At 43.4% G+C, this 21,651-nt stretch overlaps 1 long non-coding RNA gene across 1 annotated transcript in view; it reads left to right on the top strand.

Moving 5' to 3' along the window:
• Window positions 1–2,370: 2,370 nt before the first annotated feature.
• LOC133541689 (uncharacterized) overlaps window positions 2,371–21,651 on the top strand; it is a 67,840-nt gene continuing 48,559 nt past the window's right edge. The window contains exon 1 of the long non-coding RNA XR_009803950.1: window positions 2,371–2,630. This is a non-coding gene — a long non-coding RNA (uncharacterized LOC133541689). The remainder of the gene's footprint in view (window positions 2,631–21,651) is intronic.

Below are 21,651 nucleotides of genomic sequence, written 5' to 3'. Positions count from 1 at the left end.
TGTACTGCTCGCCTGTGTATCGGCTGGGGACATCTCTGCGCTGCTGATCAGCCTCCGCTTGGGATGGTTTCCTGCTGGCTCCGCTGTGAACGGGACTCTCGCTGCTGTGTTGGATCCGCTTTGGACTGGACTCTCGCGACTGTGTTGGATCCATTATGGATTGATCTTTCACAGTATCATGTTCTCATAGTCATCATTGTCACCGACGTCCCACTAGGTCATTATTGTCACCGATGTCCCACTGGGTGTGAGTTTTCCTTGCCCTTATGTGGGCCTACCGAGGATGTCGTAGTGGTTTGTGCAGCCCTTTGAGACACTAGTGATTTAGGGCTATATAAGTAAACATTGATTGATTGATTGATAGATAGATGGATAATACTTTATTGATTCCTTCAGGAGAGTTCCTTCAGGAAAATTAAAATGAAAGCTAGCAACTGAGCTAAATGACCTGAGTTTGTAAAATCGAATACTAGATCAGGGGTCACCAACCTTTTTGAAACCAAGAGCTACTTCTTGGGTACTGAATAATGCGAAGGGCTACCAGTTTGATACACACTTAGATAAATTGCCAGAAATAGCCAATTTGCTCAATTTACCTTTAATAAATAAATATATGTATATATATATATATATATATCCATCCATCCATTTTCTACCGCTTATTCCCTTTCGGGGTTGCGGGGGGCGCTGGCGCCTATCTCAGCTACAATCGGGCGGAAGGCAGGGTACACCCTGGACAAGTCGCCACCTCATCGCAGGGCCAACACAGATAGACAGACAACATTCACACTCGCATTCACACACTAGGGCCAATTTAGTGTTGCCAATCAACCTATCCCCAGGTGCATGTCTTTGGAAGTGGGAGGAAGCCGGAGTACCCGGAGGGAACCCACGCATTCACGGGGAGAACATGCAAACTCCACACAGAAAGATCCCGAGCCTGGATTTGAACCCAGGACTGCAGGAACTTCGTATTGTGAGGCAGACGCACTAACCCCTCTGCCACCGTATATATATATATATATATATATATATATATATATATATATATATATATATATATATAAAGGGTATTTCTGTCTGTCATTCCGTCGTACATTTTTTTTCCTTTTAACGGAAGGTTTTTGTTGTAAAGAATAAATGATGAAAAAAACAATTAATTGAACGGTTTAAAAGAGGAGAAAACAAAAAAAAAAGAAAATTAAATTTTGAAACATAGTTTATCTTCAATTTCAACCCTTTAAAATTCAAAATTCAACCGAAAAAAATGAAGAGAAAAACTAGCTAATTCGATCTTTTTGAAAAAATGTAAAAAATAATTTATGGAACATCATTAATAATTTTTCCTGATTAAGATTAATTTTAGAATTTTGATGACATGTTTTAAATAGGTTAAAATCCAATCTGCACTTTGTTAGAATATGCAACAAATTGGACCAAGGTATATTTCTAACAAAGACAAATCATTATTTCTTCTAGATTTTCCAGAACAAAATTTTAAAAGAAATTCAAAAGACTTTGAAATAAGATTTAAATTTGATTCTACAGATTTTCTAGATTTGCCAGAATAATTATTTTGAATTTTAATCATAATAAGTTTGAAGAAATATTTCTCAAATATTCTTTGTCGAAAAAACAGAAGCTAAAATGAAGAATTGAATTAAAATGTATTTATTATTCTTTACAATAAAAAAAAAAAATACTTGAACATTGATTTAAATTGTCAGGAAAGAAGAGGAAGGAATTTAAAAGGTAAAAAGGTATATGTGTTTAAAAATCCTAAAATCTTTTTTAAGGTTGTATTTTTTCTCTAAAATTGTCTTTCTGAAAGTTATAAGAAGCAAAGTAAAAAAATTAATGAATTTATATAAACAAGTGAAGACAAAGTCTTTAAAATATTTTCTTGGATTTTCAATTTCTATTTGAGTTTTGTCTCTCTTAGATTTAAAAATGTCGAGCAAAGCAAGACAAGCTTGCTTGTAAATAAATACAATTTAAAAAATAGAGGCAGCTCACTGGTAAGTGCTGCTATTTTTAGAACAGGCCAGCAGCCTACTCATCTGGTCCTTACGGGCTACCGGGTGCCCGCGGGCACCGCGTTGGTGACCCCTGTACTAGATTATAAATCATGCCTCACAACTGTGGCCATAAGCCGAGAAGTTGGACAACTTTAAAATTAGTCTCAGTGTGACGATTCCTGTTTTCCTTGTTTTTGTATTTACTTCCCATCCGTGCTCTTATTTTGTTCCATTTCCTGTTTGTTCCTCACCTGCCGTTGATTGGCAGCCCGTCCAGACCGGCTGCCAATCAGCATGTTCTATTTATGCCTGTCTCGAGCACTCCTTGGTGCTCGAAGATTGCTTTGTGTTTGGTTCTGTACATGCAGGACTGCTTTCATTTCTGTTTTATGAGATTAAAAACTCATCTTACCTCCTCGTGGCTCTCCTGGTTCCTGCATTTTAGGGTCACAAACAATTGCAGCCATGCGAGTTCCTCACACTGAAGATTCTTTTTTCTTTCCTGCATATTTTACCTGAGGAGTGTGTGCTGAATTCCTCGTCTAACCGGGGAGAAGAGGGAGTCCAAGTCTAGTGCTGAATGATACAACCATCCTCTCAGTCGGCATCCCGGTAAGAGCGGATATTGTAAGTCACTGTTTTATTATGACAGTATTTTGTATTTTTTTTTAGCACTTCAGCACTTTCTTGTTTCACAAACACCGGTTTGGCTGACGGTACATGGGGTTTCTCAAACCACTGTGAACCATGTCTCTGTGATGGCAGACAACCAACCTGTCTGACGAATTGCCGAACTACCATGAACCGCCATCTAAACCAGCAATGTGTGAATGCACATTTACCACTATTGCTACATGACTGTTGAGTGTTTGACAAGAGCTCTGTCTGCTTAGCACCCAGCTTCTAAACCTTGAAGCTCAACCTCCTTATATTCAGGCTTTAAAAAATAGTCTGGATGTTCATTTGTCCCGGAGTAGTCATTGTCAGATCAAGTCTGCCAGGATTAGTGGCTCTTGTTTGTTGCTTACAGAAATAGTGTTTGTTGCTATGCACTCTGGGAAATCAGTGTACACTTGAAAGATGGATCAAAATACAGCAAATATTAAATCTTATCATGAATAAATAAAAAAAGAGAAAGTTTTATAGTCAGAAATGATGGCTCCCCATTACCTGCATTGTTACCCTCCTCTTGCTGGCAGTTTTTTTACTATTTGTAATGCACAGAAAAAAGAAAGCTCCACAACCCGTGACGTCACGCGCACATTGTCTACTACTTCCGGTACAGGCAAGGCTTTTTTATTGGCGACCAAAAGTTGCAAACTTTATCGTTGATGTTCTCTACTAATTCCTTTCAGCAAAAATATGGCAATATCCCAAAATTATCAAGTATGACACATATAATGGACTTGCTATCCCCGTTTGAATAAGAACATCTCATTTCAGTAGGCCTTTAAAATAAAAACAATTAAGGCTCAGTAGACAGAGATTTACAAAGTAAAATAACAAGTTAACCTTTACGCAAATCATAAACTCTGATAGGTGTGGGCTGCACCTGGAAACGCATGTACACTTCTGATTGGTGTTTGTATGCACGCATGAGTGTGTGTGTCTCTGTCTGTCTATGAGGCTGCAGTACGTTACTAAATTATACCCAAACTACGTACATCTGACAGTGATTCATAGCAGTGAAGATAACATTAGCCCGCGGTGACAGCCAAAATATCTACTAACGTTACTTACCGCGATATGCTTCCTCAGATTTGATGTTGAGTTCATGTAAGCTGAAATGTCCACTTGTTTGGGGAGACACAAATGACAACGCCCTACATAACTGTTTTTTTTTGGTTGTCTGAAGCGTGAACATCGATTTTATGTGAGGCCAGGGGTGTTTGGTTTTGTTGTCGTCTCTACCATTGTTGTTGTTGTTTTTGGGCAGTCAATCATGTGACCGCCTGCCTATGTTTGATTGGTGAAATGGAGTCAAACGTCACCAGTGAGTGCATTTGATTGGTGAAACGCAGACATGCGATAGATCCTACTTTGAAGGTATGTCTGAAACCAAAACAAAAAAACGTGTATTAACAGATCGATAAAAATCAGTAGCGAGTAGCGGGCTGAATGTAGATAAATGGAGCAGAGTAAAAGTAGCGTTTGTTCTCTATAAAAATACTCAAGTAAAAGTAAAAGTATGTTGCATTAAAACTACTCTTAGAAGTACAACTTATCCCAAAAGTTACTCAAGTAGATGTAACGGAGTAAATGTAGCGCGTTACTACCCACCTCTGCTCCTCTCTGTCAGTTTACATGGCCTACCACTTTGTGGCTGAGTTGCTGTTGTTCCCAAACTCCTCCATTTTCTTATAAAAAAGCCGAAAGTTGACTTTGGGATATTTAGGAGGGAGGAAATTTCACGACTGGATTTGTTGCACAGGTGGCATCCTATGACAGTTCCAAACTGAAAATCACTGAGCTCCTGAGAGTGGCCCATTCTTTCACAAATGTTTGTATGAAACAGTCTCCATGCCTGATCATTTGGATGGGTGGCCAAATACCTTTGGCAATATTATGTGTATATATACAAGATGTATACCCTGACTGTACATATGTTTTGGTATTGTCCCCTAAGAAGATATACTGTATTAAGAGCGGCTGTGTAAATGTGAGCTCTGTAGTCCCATTTGTGAGATACTTGTTTTCAAACATTGCACTTTCTGATCAAAAGTCACGAGAGAATGAATAGGAGGTTTGGCAATGCCTGATCCTGCGTAAATGTGCCTGCAGTGTTTTTGTACCTTGTTTTGTTCCCCAAAGCCTGTGTCCTGGAACAAACCGACAATGTAACACACACGCACTCGCTCTTGAGGTGCGCAGCATGGGAGGCCCGGGCCGTCTTGGCAGGCAGGCTCAGTCCATCTTAACGGCTACGGCTTTTATGAGATGACATGAAAGCGCGGGAAAAAAGCGGCGAGTGTTTGATCATGTAAGACCAAGTTGATTTACTGCTGAACCCAACACCTCAAACTTGGACGTGGCAGAACATCACCTGTGCCTGCCGGAGAAAGATGAGCGCAGAGCATGGCCATCACAATGTATTTTTCCCCTGTGGTTTGCAGCCATGGCTGCAAGTTTGGTGCCAGGCCTTTCAGGGCTCTCAAACCACAATACTTGATCCTTCTGGGGCCTTTTGCATTTTGGTGGGCAGCTGCTCAAACCAAAAAAAGGGCACCCATGCCGAAAATTATTCATGAAACTATTATCAATGTCATTATTATGAGAAAAACCATAGCAGGATATTTTCAAAGTATATAGTCACCTACACACACTTAAATTATGAAATATATACTTTGCGATCAGAAGTTTACATACATTTGTAAAGAACATAATGTCATGGCTGTCTTGGGTTTCCAATAATTTCTACACCTCCTATTTTTTTGTGATAGAGTGATTGGAGCACATACTTGTTGGTCACAAAAACATTCGTGAAGTTTGGTTCTTTTATGACTTTATTATGGGTTTACTGAAAATGTGACCAAATCTGCTGGGTCAAAAGTATACATACAGCAATGTTAATATTTGGTTACATGTCCCTTGGCAAGTTTCACTGCAATAAGGCGCTTTTGGTAGCCATCCACTAGCTTCCGGCAAGCTTCTGGTTGAATTTTTGACCACTTCTCTTGACAAAATTGATGCAGTTCAGCTAAATGTGTTGGTTTTCTGACATGGACTTGTTTCTTCAGCCTTATCCACATGTTCTCAATGGAGTTTAAGTCAGGACTTTGGGAAGGCCTGTCTACAACCTTAATTCTATTCTGATTTAGTCATTCCTTTAACACTTTTGACATGTGTTTGGAGTCATTTTCCTGTTGGAACATCCAACTGCACCCAAGAACCAAGCTCCGGGCTGATGATTTTAGGTTGTCCTGAGGAATTTGGAGGTAATCCTCCTTTTTCATTGTCCCATTTACTCTCTGTAAAGCACCAATTCCATTGGCAGAAAAACAGGCCCAGAGCATAATACTACCACCACCATGCTTGACGGTAGGCTGGTGTTCCTGGGATTAAAGGCCTCACATTTTCTCCTCCAAACATATTGCTGTCTATTGTGGCCAAACAGCTCAATTTTTGTTTCATCTGACCACAGAACTTTCCTCCAGAAAGTCTTATCTTTGGCCATGTGATCAGCAGCAAACTTCAGACAAGCCTTAAGGTGTCGCTTCTGGAGCAAGGACTTCCTTCTTGCATCGTAGCCTCTCGGTCCATGGCGATTCAAAACACGCTTGACTATGGACACTGACACCTGTGTTCCAGCAGCTTCCAATTCATTGCAGACCTGCTTTTTGGTGGTTGTCTGTTGACTCTTGATCATCCGAACCAGTTTTCTCTCAGCAACAGGTGACAACTTGCAGTTTCTTCCTGATGGTGGCAGTGACAAAACTGTGCTATGCATTTTATACTTACTTGTATGCACATTTGCTCTTGGGACCGTAAGCTGCTTTGAAATGGTTCCAAGTGACTATCCTGACTTGTTCAATTCAATGATTCGTTTTTTTCAGATCTGTGCTAAGTTCCTTTGACTTTCCCATTGTCGCGTTTGTAAGTCTGTAAGCTTCTTTACTCACAAGTACCACGAATGCACGCTGGAAACCAGTGGGTCAAGTTTGACAGGTTTTAATATAACACGTTGGTTCAAACTCAATCTCTTATCATTGACTTTTCAGTCTCTCCAAACAACCGCTTCCTCCTCTGCTGCCCGATCACTGTTAAAAAGACAACAAATGATTAGATTAACGCGTACCACCTGCGAAATCTAATCACCTGCCAGCTGCGTCTTGCCGTCCTACCCATGCCACGCCCCCGTCTGAGGGTACGCTGTCTCCAGCCACCCAGAAGGGGTCGCTGATCTTCATACCTGCAGTGTGCTAATCACAACCTCCCTCCACATACCTCCACCGCCAGACTTAGGCCGGGCACCGTCTGGCCGCACTTACTCCCCCCCCCCCGGCCTGAGCGCGGGAGAGGAAGTCCGCCACGACCATCTGTGCTACCGGCCTATGGATCACTCTGAAATTGTAGGGTTGTAAAGCGAGATACCACCGGGTGATCCGCGCGTTGGCATCTTTCATGCGGTGGAGCCACTGAAGGGGCTTGTGGTCCGAGCAGAGGCTGAATGGGCGTCCCAGCAGATAGTACCGAAGGGCACCGACCGCCCACCGGATGGCGAGGCACTCCCTCTCCACCGTGCTGTATCTGACCTCCCTTTCTGACAATTTCCTGCTGATATACAGGATTGGATGGTCGGTGCACCCCCCACTGCGGTCGCAGCACCCGGTCCATAAGTCTCTGAAATGTGGCGGGCGCACCGAACAAGCCGAACGGAAGGGTCACGAATTGGTATAATCCTTCCGGAGTGGAGAATGCCGTTTTTTCCTTGGACTCTGGAGACAAGGGAATCTGCCAGTAGCCCTTAGTCAAATCCAATTTCGTAAAAAAACGAGCAGTGTCCAACCGGTCCAGGAGCTCGTCGACCCGGGGCATTGGATAGGCGTCAAACCGTGACACATCATTCGCCTTGCGGTAGTCTACACAGAATCGTACAGACCCATCTTTCTTCCCTACCAGAACTATGGGGCTACACCATGCACTGTGGGACTCTTCTATCACTCCCAATTCCAACATGGCTTTTAATTCTTTTCCGAACTACTTTGCGCTTGTGTTCGGGCAGCCTATAGAGCCGAGACCTCACCGTCACGCCTGTGCTGGTCTCTATGTGATGCTGGGTGAGAGTCGTGCGGCCTGGCAGGGGAGAGAACACGTCAGCAAAATGTTGCTGCAATTTGGCCACGTCTGCTTTCTGAGACAGCGTAAGATGATTATCACAGCGGAGAGGGGTGGGTCGGGGGAGGGGGGGGGGATGGAACTTCCGGGCCCAGCTCCTCGCTCTCCGCTATCACCGTCACCATGGAGACGGGCTCCGCTTCCCTCCACCCTTTTAGTAGGTTGAGGTGGTATATTTGTGTTGCCCCACCCCGGTCAGACCGCCTGACCTCATAATCCACGTCACCCACTCGTCGTGTGACCACGAAGGTTCCTTGCCACTTGGCGAGTAATTTGGAGCTGGATGTTGGGAGTAAAACAAGTACTTTCTCTCCCGGTGAAAATCGTCTATGTTGCGCTCCCCTGTTATACAGGTGCTGTTGACGTTCTTGAGCTTGGAGCAAATTCTCACGTGACAAGTGCCCTAATGTGTGGAGTTTTGCTCTCAAGTCCTTGATGTACTGAATTTCATTTTTACTGGGGCTTGGACCTTCTTCCCAGCTTTCTTTAACTAGGTCCAATACCCCCCGCGATTTCCTGCCGAACAATAGTTCAAATGGAGAAAATACTGTTGAAACCTGGGGAACCTCCCGCACTGCAAATAACAGGGGATCCAACCATTTATGCCAATTTGGTTTGTCCTCGTGTACGAACTTCCGGATCATGGATTTCAAAGTTCTATTCATCCGCTCCACCAACCCATCTGTCTGTGGGTGGTAGACGCTAGTCCGAATAGACTTGATCCCCAATAAACCGTACAGCTCCTTTAACGTGCGTGACATAAAGGACGTGCCCTGATCAGTTAGAATCTCTTTCGGGATTCCAACTCGGGAGATAATTTGAAACAGTGCCTGCGCGACACTCTTTGCAGAGATGGAGCGCAGTGGCACTGCTTCGGGATAGCGCGTTGCATAATCCACCAGGACTAGTGCAAAGCGATATCCCTGGGTGCTCGGGTGAAATGGCCCGACGAGGTCCATGCCAATTCGTTCAAACAGGACCTCTATGAGTGGTAATGGCCTCAAAGGTGCTCTAGGGGTGGCCGCAGGGTTGACTAATTGACAGTCCGGGCATGCCGCGCACCAGCGGCGCACGTCTGCCCGAATGCCTGGCCAATAGAACCGGGCCATTATCCGATTAAGTGTTTTATCATATCCCATGTGCCCGGCTATTGGGTTAAAATGTGCCGCCTGGAAAATCATTTCCCGACGGCTTTTTGGTACCAACAATTGGGTAATTTCCTCCCCTGTCTGAGTGTCACGGCTCACTCTGTATAGTCTGTCCCTAATCAATACAAAATGAGCGAAATCCCGCGTTATCCCCGGACGAACCCGCTGCCCATCAATTGCAAACACTTGGTCCCAGGTCTCGTGCACAGTGTCATCTCGAGACTGCTCGAGTGGAAAATCATCCGTGGGGCGCCATTGGGGAACCGGGGAAACCTCCGGGGAAGTCCCCGCCGGCCCCCCTTCCCCCTCCCCCTCGGCCGCGTCGGATAATCTCGCATCGCCGATGAGAACAGCGCGGTTATCCCCTTTCTCTACCGTCCGTGAACGCACCCCTGCACACATTTGTTCCCAAGATTAAGGGGTGCGCTAGGCGCAAACTTGCTGCCACCTTAACACTATGTTTTTCCCCCCTGAACAAAATTTTCACCGGCACAATGGGATACGTGTGAATATCCCCCATGCACACATTTAACCTGCACCCGTGTAACCTTACTCAATACCCCGGGTCGAACCAGGTTTTGGTGAATCATGGATTGTTCACAACCCGAATCCACCATCGCCCGGTGAATGCTCCCTTGTATCCTTACCGGTACATAGTATGTCTCTCCCGGTCCCGGGAAGGAGGGTGGAGGGTCGACCACCCGGATCACCTGACCCACCTCCATCGCTGGACACTCCCGTTGCAGGCGACCTAACCGTCCGCACCTCCAGCACACCTGCCCCGGCATTCGAGGTGCTGTTTGCGGTGGACACGCAGTGTCTGCTGCGGCCGGGCCCTGCGGAGGAGAAAACATAATCATGTTTCGTGGCCTGGTCCACGGCTGGGCTCCCTCTGCTGGTGGTGACCGCATTTTGCGCGGCGCTGGTACTGGCCGCTCCGTTCCTTCTGCAGCCTTCTCCCGCTGTACCGTCAGATGGTCCTCCGCCAAGGCTACCGCTGCTGCTAGCTCTTGTGGTCGGTGGCAGCGGACCCATGCTGACGTCCGCGCCGGAATCGCCTCCAGGAATTGTTCCAGGATCACTTGTTCGATCACCTCCTCTTTTCTTCCGGGTTGCAGCCATCTGGTTGCCGCATCTGTCAGCTGTTGGCCTAGGACGAAAGGCCGCTGATCTTGATCAAGTTTCATGGTTCTAAATTTTATTCTGTAGTCTTCTTTGGATCCTCCCGTCCGGTCCAACACTGCTCTCCTCATGTCCCGGTAGCTCATCCGGGACGCTGGTGGCAGGCTGAGCGCCGCTCGCTGCGCCTCTCCCACCAACAATGGCAGCAGCCGCACCGCCCACTCCTCCTCCGGCCAGCCGCACGACTTGGCTGTGATCTCAAACATGTCCATGAAGCTATGGGGATCTTCTGTTTCCACCATGCTGTGCATGCCTACTACCGCCAAAGTCGTCCTCTCAATTGCGTGTTTTTCAGCTCCGGCCCTCTGCGACATCGTCTGCAGAATCTGGCTCTGCTGCGCGATTTGGCCTTGCATCGCTTCCATCTGCCGGTGATTTGCGGTCGATATTTCTGCCAACAGCTGCCCGAGCGCTTCAATTGGGCTTGGTGACGACATTGCAGATTCCCTCTGTTTTCGTTGGGCGCCAATTGTAAGCTTCTTTACTCACAAGTACCACGGATGCACGCTAGAAACCAGTGGGTCAGGTTTGACAGGTTTTAATATAACACGTTGGTTCAAACTCAATCTCTTATCATTGACTTTTCAGTCTCTCCAAACAACCGCTTCCTCCTCTGCTGCCCGATCACTGTTAAAAAGACAACAGATGATTAGATTAACGCGTACCACCTGCGACATCTAATCACCTGCCAGCTGCGTCTCGGCGTCCTGCCCATGCCACGCCCCCGTCTGAGGGTGCGCTGTCTCCAGCCACCCAGAAGGGGTCGCTGATCTTCATACCTGCAGTGTGCTAATCACAACCTCCCTCCACACAGTCTAATGGCAGTCAACAGAGAAGTCCACAGGTGTCGTCAATCATAATCACTCACATTAAATTGAGAGACCATGCAATGAAGCTAATTTGATTTGATTGTAATTTTTCTACATGACCATCATTGATAATGTATGTTGCTGTATGTATACTTTTGACCCAGCAGATTTGGTCACAGTTTTAGTAGTCCCATAATAAATTCATAAAAGAACCAAACTTCATGAATGTTTTTTGTGACAAACAAGTATGTGTTCCAATTACTCTACAAAATTATCTTGGTTATCATTATTATCCCTGTATTGTTGATTGTGCTGAATAAAATAGTACTTAAACGCACAATAAACATCTTTTAACCAAGTTTTATTTTTATCTAAATAAGTAATTTCCTTTTTTGGCAGAAAAAACATTAAACTTGTTCTGGCTTCATGTATAGTACCCGCAAAATCCTCGTTCAAATAGAGCGGTCTGCACCACTTTTGAATTGTACACAAACTGTTAGTAGATTTACAACCACTAATACTACACACAAGTTTGTAGATTGCACGGTATTAGGATTTTATCAAATCAGGTCCTAACATTTTTTCAACAGATTCCTAAAATCACTATAGCATTGTCATATAGATGATCTTTGAACAAGCTCTTTTGCAGTAGGTTTTTATAAACAGCAAATTTACGGGAATATACAAAATAAGCATAATAATAAAGGGAGAAGTCTGGCGGGCCGCGGTCCTTAGCTCTCTAAAAAAAACGGTAAACCATAAGAGTCAATAAAAGACAGTGGACAAAAGAAAAAATAGGATTAAGAATAGTTGCTTCAAAGGTCTTCCTCTAAGTGTAATTTTCAGTTGGGCTGGGTTGACCACAATTTTGTAATTAAGTACTTAAATTTTGGCTCGGTCTGGAATTAAAAGGACGATTTCCACTTTTCAACAAAGATCTTTTTATATGTCATTGTCTGTGGTAAAGCATAAAAGAAAAAAAAAATGCCTTCCCCGTCTTCTGAAACTTCTTAACGCTGTCGGGGAAGTGGATGAGGAAGCGTGTCAGTGCTGTTTCAACTTATACTATCGACTATTTACCAGTCATCAGAGGTGGTTTTGTTTTATATTGTGTGTGCCGGATTATTCTTTTTTTCTCAATAAACGCTACCTATACGACCAAATGATTCCAGGAGCGATCTCTGTCTTTGAGGTATAAACAATGGCAGCTCAGTGGCTTTAATTTGATTCTCTCAATATGAAAATTGAATGTGACCGCGGTCCTGTCTTGAACGGCAACCCTGGTTCCTTGTGTTTGATTAAACTGTATTCAGGAGATTTGATTGTCTGGCAACTTTTCCTTGAAGTCTTCAAAAGCTTGTCTTTCGTTGATCGTCAGTGCATTTGCCCTTTGCTCCGGCGGAGACCTGACTGATTTCTTTTTCAAGTATCGTACAAAGTGAAAATCTGATGATAGTACTTAAGACTAGTGGACTGTAAAGAATTATCTGTGGTTCTGTGGTTTCTTCCTCAAAGTACAGCTCCGGGGCAACTCTGATGAGTTCAATAACAACCCCAGTTTTGCTTCCAAGACTACTCTTGACATGACAATAACACACTGGCGTCAGACATGGGTGTTTTAACCAAAATCCCATAGCGGAAAAATAATATTTGCACAAAAAGACATTATCTAAATTGCTCCTGTTAATTAATAAAATTTTCTTTGCATTTTTAAAAAAATGTTATGTGAGCCAGACATGATGTTTTTCTGAAGAATGATGGCATTCAGTGTTCTTCAAAGGCAGCTAAGATGTATAATTAATAACAGAATTTGCCAATTTGGAAATTACAGAAGAGGACACCCGGGTGTCTTTTGAATGCATCAAACCTTGATGGATGAATTGTGGTTCTTTAATTAGACAAGATTGAGGAACTTGGGCGGGGTGCACTACCTACCACAAGCACCTCCACCCAACACCCCAGACTGAGAAGAAAAGAAGATGTCGGTCTTGATGTGCTAACAGTTCCCTCTCATCTGACCCCAAAACATCAGCTGAAGTCATCGTCTTTGGCCCCGCAATCAGACAACCGTTTTGGGTGGCCTGTGTCAAAAAAAAAAAAGTATGATAAACAATCCCCACTTACAAGCTACAGGAGACTGATGAGTTTGTCACAACAACCAGTGTCTCCCATTTAATCCATGCCGTGGCCCCTCATGGTCGGCATGAAAGGCTGCACATTTCTCTGCAAGCTCTGCTGGCTTTGTTTACAGATGTTGCGCCCAACTACATCAGTCAGAGGTCTGTCAGCAAGGCAAGTGCTAAATATAACATCATTTGAGAGTAGAGAGCATATTATTTGAGGCAGCTTTTTACCTCAGCATGTAATAAGCCAGTAACCCCAAACTATGACATAAAGAGCTGTCAGCGTGATTTAAATTTAGCACACAATTAAACTTCACTGGTTCACTTTGAAACCGATGACTACATGGCATAAATCCTTTAAAGATAATTTAATGATTTCTCTCCAGTTACAAAATGTGCCTGTACCATTTGTCAAGCGGCAAATGATTTTGAAAAATTATGCGATTACCATTGCCGATTAATGTCGTTCAATGCTGATAACAAACACCCTTCTGGCGGACACTGTATTTATTTTTAGCAGAGGCGGGCCATGCGTTTCCCACTTAGGCTTTCAGTGATGTCCTGTGTCCAATGATAACCTACTCAAAATACCATAATTTATGTCACCACATGACCATTGCTGGAGAATACTATACAGGAACACATTTACGCACTAATGGGCATTGAATCACCACCAACAGTGTACAAAATGGGTTATTTTCTGGCGCATTTAAAAATCAATAAATCCGCATCAGCAATTAAAACATATCTTATGTGGTACTGTCAAAATAAATATTGCAAAAAACATAACAAATTTGATTAAATAAAGAAATAAAATATTTGAACTCACAATTTGTAGAACCCATTTGAGCTTCCGGGGTTGGCCGACATCGTCTCACAAGATGTAGATTGTCTTTAAATATCCTTCTTGAAAATGGGCTTGCAAATATATGTGTTGTCTTGTCTAATCTTAAAAATGCAGACGAGATGTTTTGGCTGAGTTTTTTAAGGCCTACTGAAACCCACTACTAACGACCATGCAGTCTGATAGTTTATATATCAATGATGAAATATTAACATTGCAACACATGCCAATACGGCCTTTTTAGTTTACTAAATTGCAATTTAAAACTTCCCATGAAGTGTCGTGTTGAAAACGTCACGGTATGATGACTCGTGCGTTTGACGTCTCGGGTTGTAGCGGACATTATTTTCTAGCCCGATCCAAGCTATAAGTAGTCTGCTTTAATCGCATAATTACACAGTATTCTGGACATCTGTGTTGCTGAATCTTTTGCAATTTGCTCAATAAATAATGGAGAAGTCAAAGTAGAAAGATGGAGATGGGAAGCTTTTAGCCTTTACCCACAAAAACACAGCCGGTGTTTTCTTGTTTAGATTACAGAAGATGAAGCTCTACTATGGAACAGAGCGGTCAAGCAAACATGGATCCCGACTACATGTCAACCGTCAGTTTTCGGTGAGAAATTTGTGGTAATAAGTCGCCTCTTACTGGAGACATCAGCAGAGCTTCCGTCCTGCTGCTGCTGCCGTGACTTCCCACAGAGACTCTGGCGTTAACACACCCATGGCCACACCCCTCTGACTTTCAGGTACTATTTAATCTCACTAAAACACTAGCAACACAATAGGCGGATAAGGGATTTTCCAGAATTATCCTAGTAAATGTGTCTAATAACATCTGAATCGCTCCCACTGCAATCGCCCTTTTTTTTTTTTTTTTACTTTTTTTTCTAGTCCTTCACTCTAAATTTCCTCATCCACAAATCGTTCATCCGTGCTCAAATTAATAGGGAAAATTATCGCTTTCTCGGTCCGAATAGCTCTAGCTGCTGCTGGCTATGATTGTAAACAATGTGAATTTGTGAGGAGTCCTACAACCCGTGACGTCAGGCGCACATCGTCTGCTACTTCCGGTAAAGGCAAGGCTTTTTTATTAGCGACCAAAAGTTGTGGACTTTATCGTCGATGTTCTCTAATAAATCCTGTCAGCAAAAATATGGCAATATCGCGAAATGATCAAATATGACACATAGAATGGACCTGCTATCCCCGTTTGAATAAGAAAATCTCATTTCAGTAGACCTTTACAGTTTACTCCATAGCGTGCTCATCAAAAACATCCCGCTACAAAACATGGCTACAATCAAGAACCTAAACGGGGCTACTTTGCTGGGTAATGGAGTTCTTATGTTACCTAGCTCATAACATCACTATATATCTGCTTTAGGCCAGCTAGAAGGCCTTACTGACAACAACTCGTGATCTGATTGGCTATCGAAACTGTCTGTCAAATGTTTGTGTTTGTTCACTTTGCATTGTTGATTCGGAAGGCCTTGTGCAGATTTTGTACAACATGGCAACATAAGCTAGCTGACTTCTGATTGAATAAAAACTCTATAACCTAAAAACAACAGAGCTGGAAGGAGCATAATATGACATTAAAAGAGTACGAATACTTTTAGATATTTAGGGAAAGTAAATCAAAAATTACTTTTGTCTTTAATTATGATTGTGATTTCTGGTTATGTTAGGCCAGCAGAAAAAGCTGTGCTGACCACTGATTTTTACACAATGTACACAATGTGGCATTGCTCCCCTGAGCTAATAATAATCACCTCCGTTACGGCAAATAAACTGCATTTCTTAATGTCTTAAGTATCATTATCACATACCATCATCACTGGCGGACGAGGCTAAACATGTTACACAACGAGAGCAAGCCAGTAGCAGGCATGCTAGTAGCTAAACTAATCGCTAAGATAAGCTTGGAACAACATTAAGAAATAAGTACTAAGTAATAATAATAATAATAATAATAATGGATTAGATTAATATCGCGCTTTTCTATTGTTAGATACTCAAAGCGCTCACAGAGATGTGGAAACCCATCATTCATTCACACCTGGTGGTGGTAAGCTACATCTGTAGCCACAGCTGCCCTAGGGTAGACTGACGGAAGCGTGGCTGCCAGTTTGCGCCTACGGCCCCTCCGACCACCACCAATCATCCATTCATCCATTCATCATTCATTCACCAGTGTGAGCGGCACCGGGGGCAAGGGTGAAGTGTCCTGCCCAAGGACACAACGGCAGCGATTTGGATGTCAATAGGTGGGAAGCGAACCTGCAACCCTCAGGTTTCCGGCACGGACGCTCTACCCACTACGCCATGCCGCCCCAGTGGTAAAGTACAGTTTAAGAAGTGTACATGGAACAGTGTTGTAGCACAAAGTTAGCAAATATTAACAGGAAATGAACAAGTAGAATTTCAATGGCACACGTTGATTTGAGATGTAACTATAACTATTTAAGCTTGTAAATTGAGGTAGTACAATATTCCTTATTTTATGGATGGTCCTTTTTTAATAAAAATTGGCAAAGCCAAAAATAAAAACAATAGACAATCAGTCCTTTCTGGTGGAACTGTTACTTCTCCTAAGGTACACTGAGGTCTGAGAGTATAACACTTTAAATTCAAAAATTTCCATCCCCAAAATGTTTGGTCAAATTCTGTATAGGACTCAGATGCGCGATATAAACGATATACGATCGGAAAGATGAGATTTTAATTATTTTTCCTATAGAAATAATACATGCTGATGAGACATTATATAGCTATGTCCCACAAAATAGAGAGCGACAAGCCGTAACAGGCTTATAATATCCTTATTATGGGTTTTTTGGAATTATTTCAAGTACAGCGGGTGAAAATATAACCTTGTATCCTACAATCATATGTCAGCAGCCAATGATGGAGCAATCTCTAATTTATATTAAAATGGGTACCTAGTGTGTGAGTGTGAATGTTGTCTGTCTATCTGTGTTGGCCCTGCGATGAGGTAGTGACTTGTCCAGGGTGTACCCCGCCTTCCGCCCGATTGTAGCTGAGATAGGCGCCAGCGCCCCCCTCGACGCCAAAGGGAATAAGCGGCAGAAAATGGATGAATGGATGGGTACATTGTAAGGCACATGCTAAACAATATATGATGATATTCATTTAAATCGCAAGAGGCTGCAATATACAGTTGTGGTCAAAGGTTTACATACTCTTGTAAAGAACATAATGTCATAGCTGTCCTGAGTTTCCAATGATTTCTACAAGGTCTTCCTCTTCATCATAGTCCTTGATCATGCGCTCAGGAAGGCAATAAATGGGCTTAAGCAGGAACTTGGCTTCACACTGACACCAACGAAGTCGACAACCGGCAGTGGTCCTGACAGACCTTGACTATGCGGATGAGATCAGTCTGCTCTCCAACAACGTGGAACAAGCACTGTGCTGAAAGAAGTTGAGGACTTCAAATACCTGGGTGCATGGGTCAACTGAACTGAGCAAGATCTAAAAGTGAGGAAGGCACTTGCATGCAGGGCTCTGAACGGCATGACCAGTGTATGGAACTCCAACCTCCCCCGCCAAATCAAACTCAGCTTCTTCTACGCGACGGTTGAGTCCGTTCTCCTCTAAGTCAGTGAATGCTGGACCAAGAAGCAAACCCTGGAGAAGTCTCTGGATGGTTGCTACACCAGGATGCTGTGTGCAGTGCATAACATCAACAAGAGTGCGCACGTAACCAACAGAATCCTCTACAAGGGAATACCAAAGGTGAGCGAGAAGATTGCTGTAAGGAGAATGAGACTAGCAGGACACTGCCAAAGGCATCAGGAGCTGCCAGCCAGCAAATTGGTGCTGTGGGAACCAACACATGGGCATCGGTTAAGAGGACGTCCCACACTAACATACGTGGACATACTCAAGAAGGACGCAGTAGCTCAGAGTACCAAGGAACTTGCCAAATGTATGGAGAATCGGGATGACTGGAAGCAACGATGGAAGGCTCGTCTGAGGACGACCTAGAGAGGTGGTAGTGTTATGCTCTGGGCCTGTTTTCCGCCAATGGAACTGGTGCTTTACAGAGAGTAAATCGGACAATGAAAAAGGAGGATTACCTCCAAATTCTTTCGGTCAACCTAAAACCATCAGCTCGGAGGTTGGGTCTTGGGCGCAGTTGGGTGTTCCAACAGGACAATTACCCCAAACACACATCAAAAGTGGTAAAAGAATGGCTAAATCAGGCTGGAATTAAGGTTTTAGAATGGCCTTCCCAAAGTCCTGACTTAGATCAGTGTGGACAATGCTGAAGAAACAAGTTAATGTCAGAAAACCAACAAATTTAGCTCTACTGCATTAATTTTGTCAAACAGTGGTCAAAAATTTAACCAGAAGCTCGCCAGAAGCTTGTGGATGGCTGCTAAAAGCGCCCTATCGCAGTGAAACTTGCCAAGGGACTTGTAACCAAATATTAACTTTGTTGTATGTATACTTTTGACCCAGCAGATTTGGTCACATTTTTAGTAGACCCATACTACATTTATCAATCAATCAATCAATCAATCAATGTTTATTTATATAGCCCCAAATCACAAATGTCTCAAAGGACTGCACAAATCATTACGACTACAACATCCTCGGAAGAACCCACAAAAGGGCAAGGAAAACTCACACCCAGTGGGCAGGGAGAATTCACAGTCAGTGGGACGCCAGTGACAATGCTGACTATGAGAAACCTTGGAGAGGACCTCAGGTGTGGGCAACCCCCCCCCTCTAGGGGACCGAAAGCAATGGATGTCGAGCGGGTCTAACATGATACTGTGAAAGTTCAATCCATAGTGGCTCCAAGACAGCAGTGAGAGTCCCGTCCACAGGAAACCATCTCAAGCGGATCAGCAGCGTAGAGATGTCCCCAACCGATACAGGCGAGCGGTCCATCCTGGGTCCCGACGAGCGGTCCATCCTGGGTCTCGACTCTGGACAGTCAGTACTTCATCCATGGTCATCGGACCGGACCCCCTCCACAAGGGAGGGGGGGACATAGGAGAAAGAAAAGAAGCGGCAGATCAACTGGTCTAAAAAGGAGGTCTATTTAAAGGCTAGAGTATACAGATGAGTTTTAAGATGAGACTTAAATGCTTCTACTGAGGTAGCATCTCGAACTGTTACCGGGAGGGCATTCCAGAGTACTGGAGCCCGAACGGAAAACGCTCTATAGCCCGCAGACTTTTTTTTGAGCTCTAGGAATCACTAATAAGCCGGAGTCTTTTGAACGCAGATTTCTTGCCGGGACATACGGTACAATACAATCGGCAAGATAGGCTGGAGCTAGACCGTGTAGTATTTTATACGTAAGTAGTAAAACCTTAAAGTCACATCTTAAGTGCACAGGAAGCCAGTGCAGGTGAGCCAGTACAGGCGTAATATGATCAAACTTTCTTGTTCTTGTCAAAAGTCTAGCAGCCGCATTTTGTACCAACTGTAATCTTTTAATGCTAGACATGGGGAGACCCGAAAATAATACGTTACAGTAATCGAGACGAGACGTAACAAACGCATGGATAATGATCTCGGCGTCTTTAGTGGACAAAATGGAGCGAATTTTAGCGATATTACGGAGATGAAAGAAGGCCGTTTTAGTAACGCTTTTAATGTGTGACTCAAAGGAGAGAGTTGGGTCGAAGATAATACCCAGATTTTTTACAGAGTCACCTTGTTTTATTATTTGGTTGTCAAATGTTAAAGTTGTATTATTAAATAGAGGTCGGTGTCTAGCAGGACCGATAATCAGCATTTCCGTTTTTTTGGCATTAAGTTGCAAAAAGTTAGCGGACATCCATTGTTTAATTTCATTAAGACACGCTTCCAACTGACTACAGTCCGGCGTGTTGGTCAGCTTTAGGGGCATGTAAAGTTGGGTGTCATCAGCATAACAGTGAAAGCTAATACCGTATTTGCGTATGACGTCACCTAGCGGCAGCATGTAGATGCTGAAGAGTACAGGGCCAAGGACCGAACCCTGGGGAACTCCACACGTTACCTTAACATAGTCCGAGGTCACACTGTTATAGGAGACGCACTGCATCCTATCAGTAAGATAAGAGTTAAACCATGACAGGGCTGAGTCTGACATACCAATTCGTATTTTGATACGCTCTAATAAAATATTATGATCGACGGTATCGAAAGCAGCGCTAAGATCGAGGAGCAGCAACATAGATGACGCATCAGAGTCCATCGTTAGCAATAGATCATTAGTCAGTTTTGCGAGGGCTGTCTCAGTCGAGTGATTTGCCCTGAAACCGGATTGAAAGGTTTCACATAGATTGTTAAACGCTAAGTGCTCATTTAGCTGCTCTGCAACAATTTTTTCGAGGATTTTCGAAATAAAGGGAAGGTGAGACACAGGTCGGTAGTTTACCATGAGGTCAGGATCGAGGTTAGGTCTTTTAAGGAGAGGATGAATAACCGCTTTTTTGAATGCAACGGGAACAGTGCCCGAGGAAAGTGATAAGTTTATAATATTTAGCACTGATGGACCTAATAATACAAAAAGCTCCTTGATAAGTTTCCCAGGAAGTGGGTCAAGTAAACATGTTGTTTGTTTTATTCCATTTACACGTTGTAACAATCCTTCTAATGTTATTTCATCAAAACGAGAGAAACTATTTTGGATATTTGCAGTATCCGCCGTATATACAATCGTATCTGTGTTACTATAACCCCGTTGTAGCTGGGACGCATTGTCTTTAATCTCCTTTCTAATAAGTTCAATTTTCTTATTAAAGAACTTCATAAAGTCATCTGCCGAATGGGTGGAGCTACTGGAAGGAGTCCCTTGTTGGGTTAGCGATGCTACTGTACTAAACAAAAATTTTGGATCGTTTTTATTAATGCGGATGAGATTTGAGTAATAATTAGTTTTAGCTAAGGTAAGCATGCGTTTTTAAGTTATTAAACTATTACCCCATGCTTGATGGTGCACCTCAAGTTTAGTCGTGCGCCATTTGCGTTCCAGCTTTCTACATAATAATTTCTGAGCTCTAGTTTCTTCAGTAAACCATGGCGTACGCCTTTTTGGAGCCTTTTTTAACTTCAGCGGTGCTATACTATCAATGGTTTCGCGCAGGGCGTTGTTAAAGTTGTTAGTGAGGTTATCAATAGAGCCCACATACTTTGGGAACGGTGCCATTACCGAGGGCAGTAGGTCCGCAAGAGTCGTCGTTGTGGCAGCATTAATGTTGCGGCTGCTATAGCAGTTATTATTATTATTAGCTTGCCGAACATGAGTCTGAACTTCGAATTTTATAAGTTAATGATCGGACATTACTTTAGTATACGGGAGTATCATAACTTTGGAGACGGTGATACCTCTGACAAGCACTAGGTCTATCGTATTACCGCTGCGATGCGTCGGTTCATTTATTATTTGTGTAAGACCACAGCTATCAATTATAGTCTGGAGCGCCACGCACGGTGGGTCCAATGGGGTATTCATATGGATATTAAAGTCCCCCATTATAATTATATTATCGGCGTGCGTCACTAGATCAGCAACAAACTCTGAGAATTCACTAATAAAGTCCGAATAGGGCCCTGGGGGGCGGTAGATAACGGCCAGGCACAGAGGCAGAGGTGTGGCAGACTTCATAGAAAGCACCTCAAACGATTTATATTTATTATTTAAGTTAGGACTAAAGTTAAA

Source organism: Nerophis ophidion, linkage group LG23 (genome assembly GCF_033978795.1).
Source record: "Nerophis ophidion isolate RoL-2023_Sa linkage group LG23, RoL_Noph_v1.0, whole genome shotgun sequence".
Taxonomy (NCBI): domain Eukaryota; kingdom Metazoa; phylum Chordata; class Actinopteri; order Syngnathiformes; family Syngnathidae; genus Nerophis; species Nerophis ophidion.
Note: the sequence above shows the minus strand (reverse complement) of the source record. Positions and strands in the feature narration are given on the sequence as shown.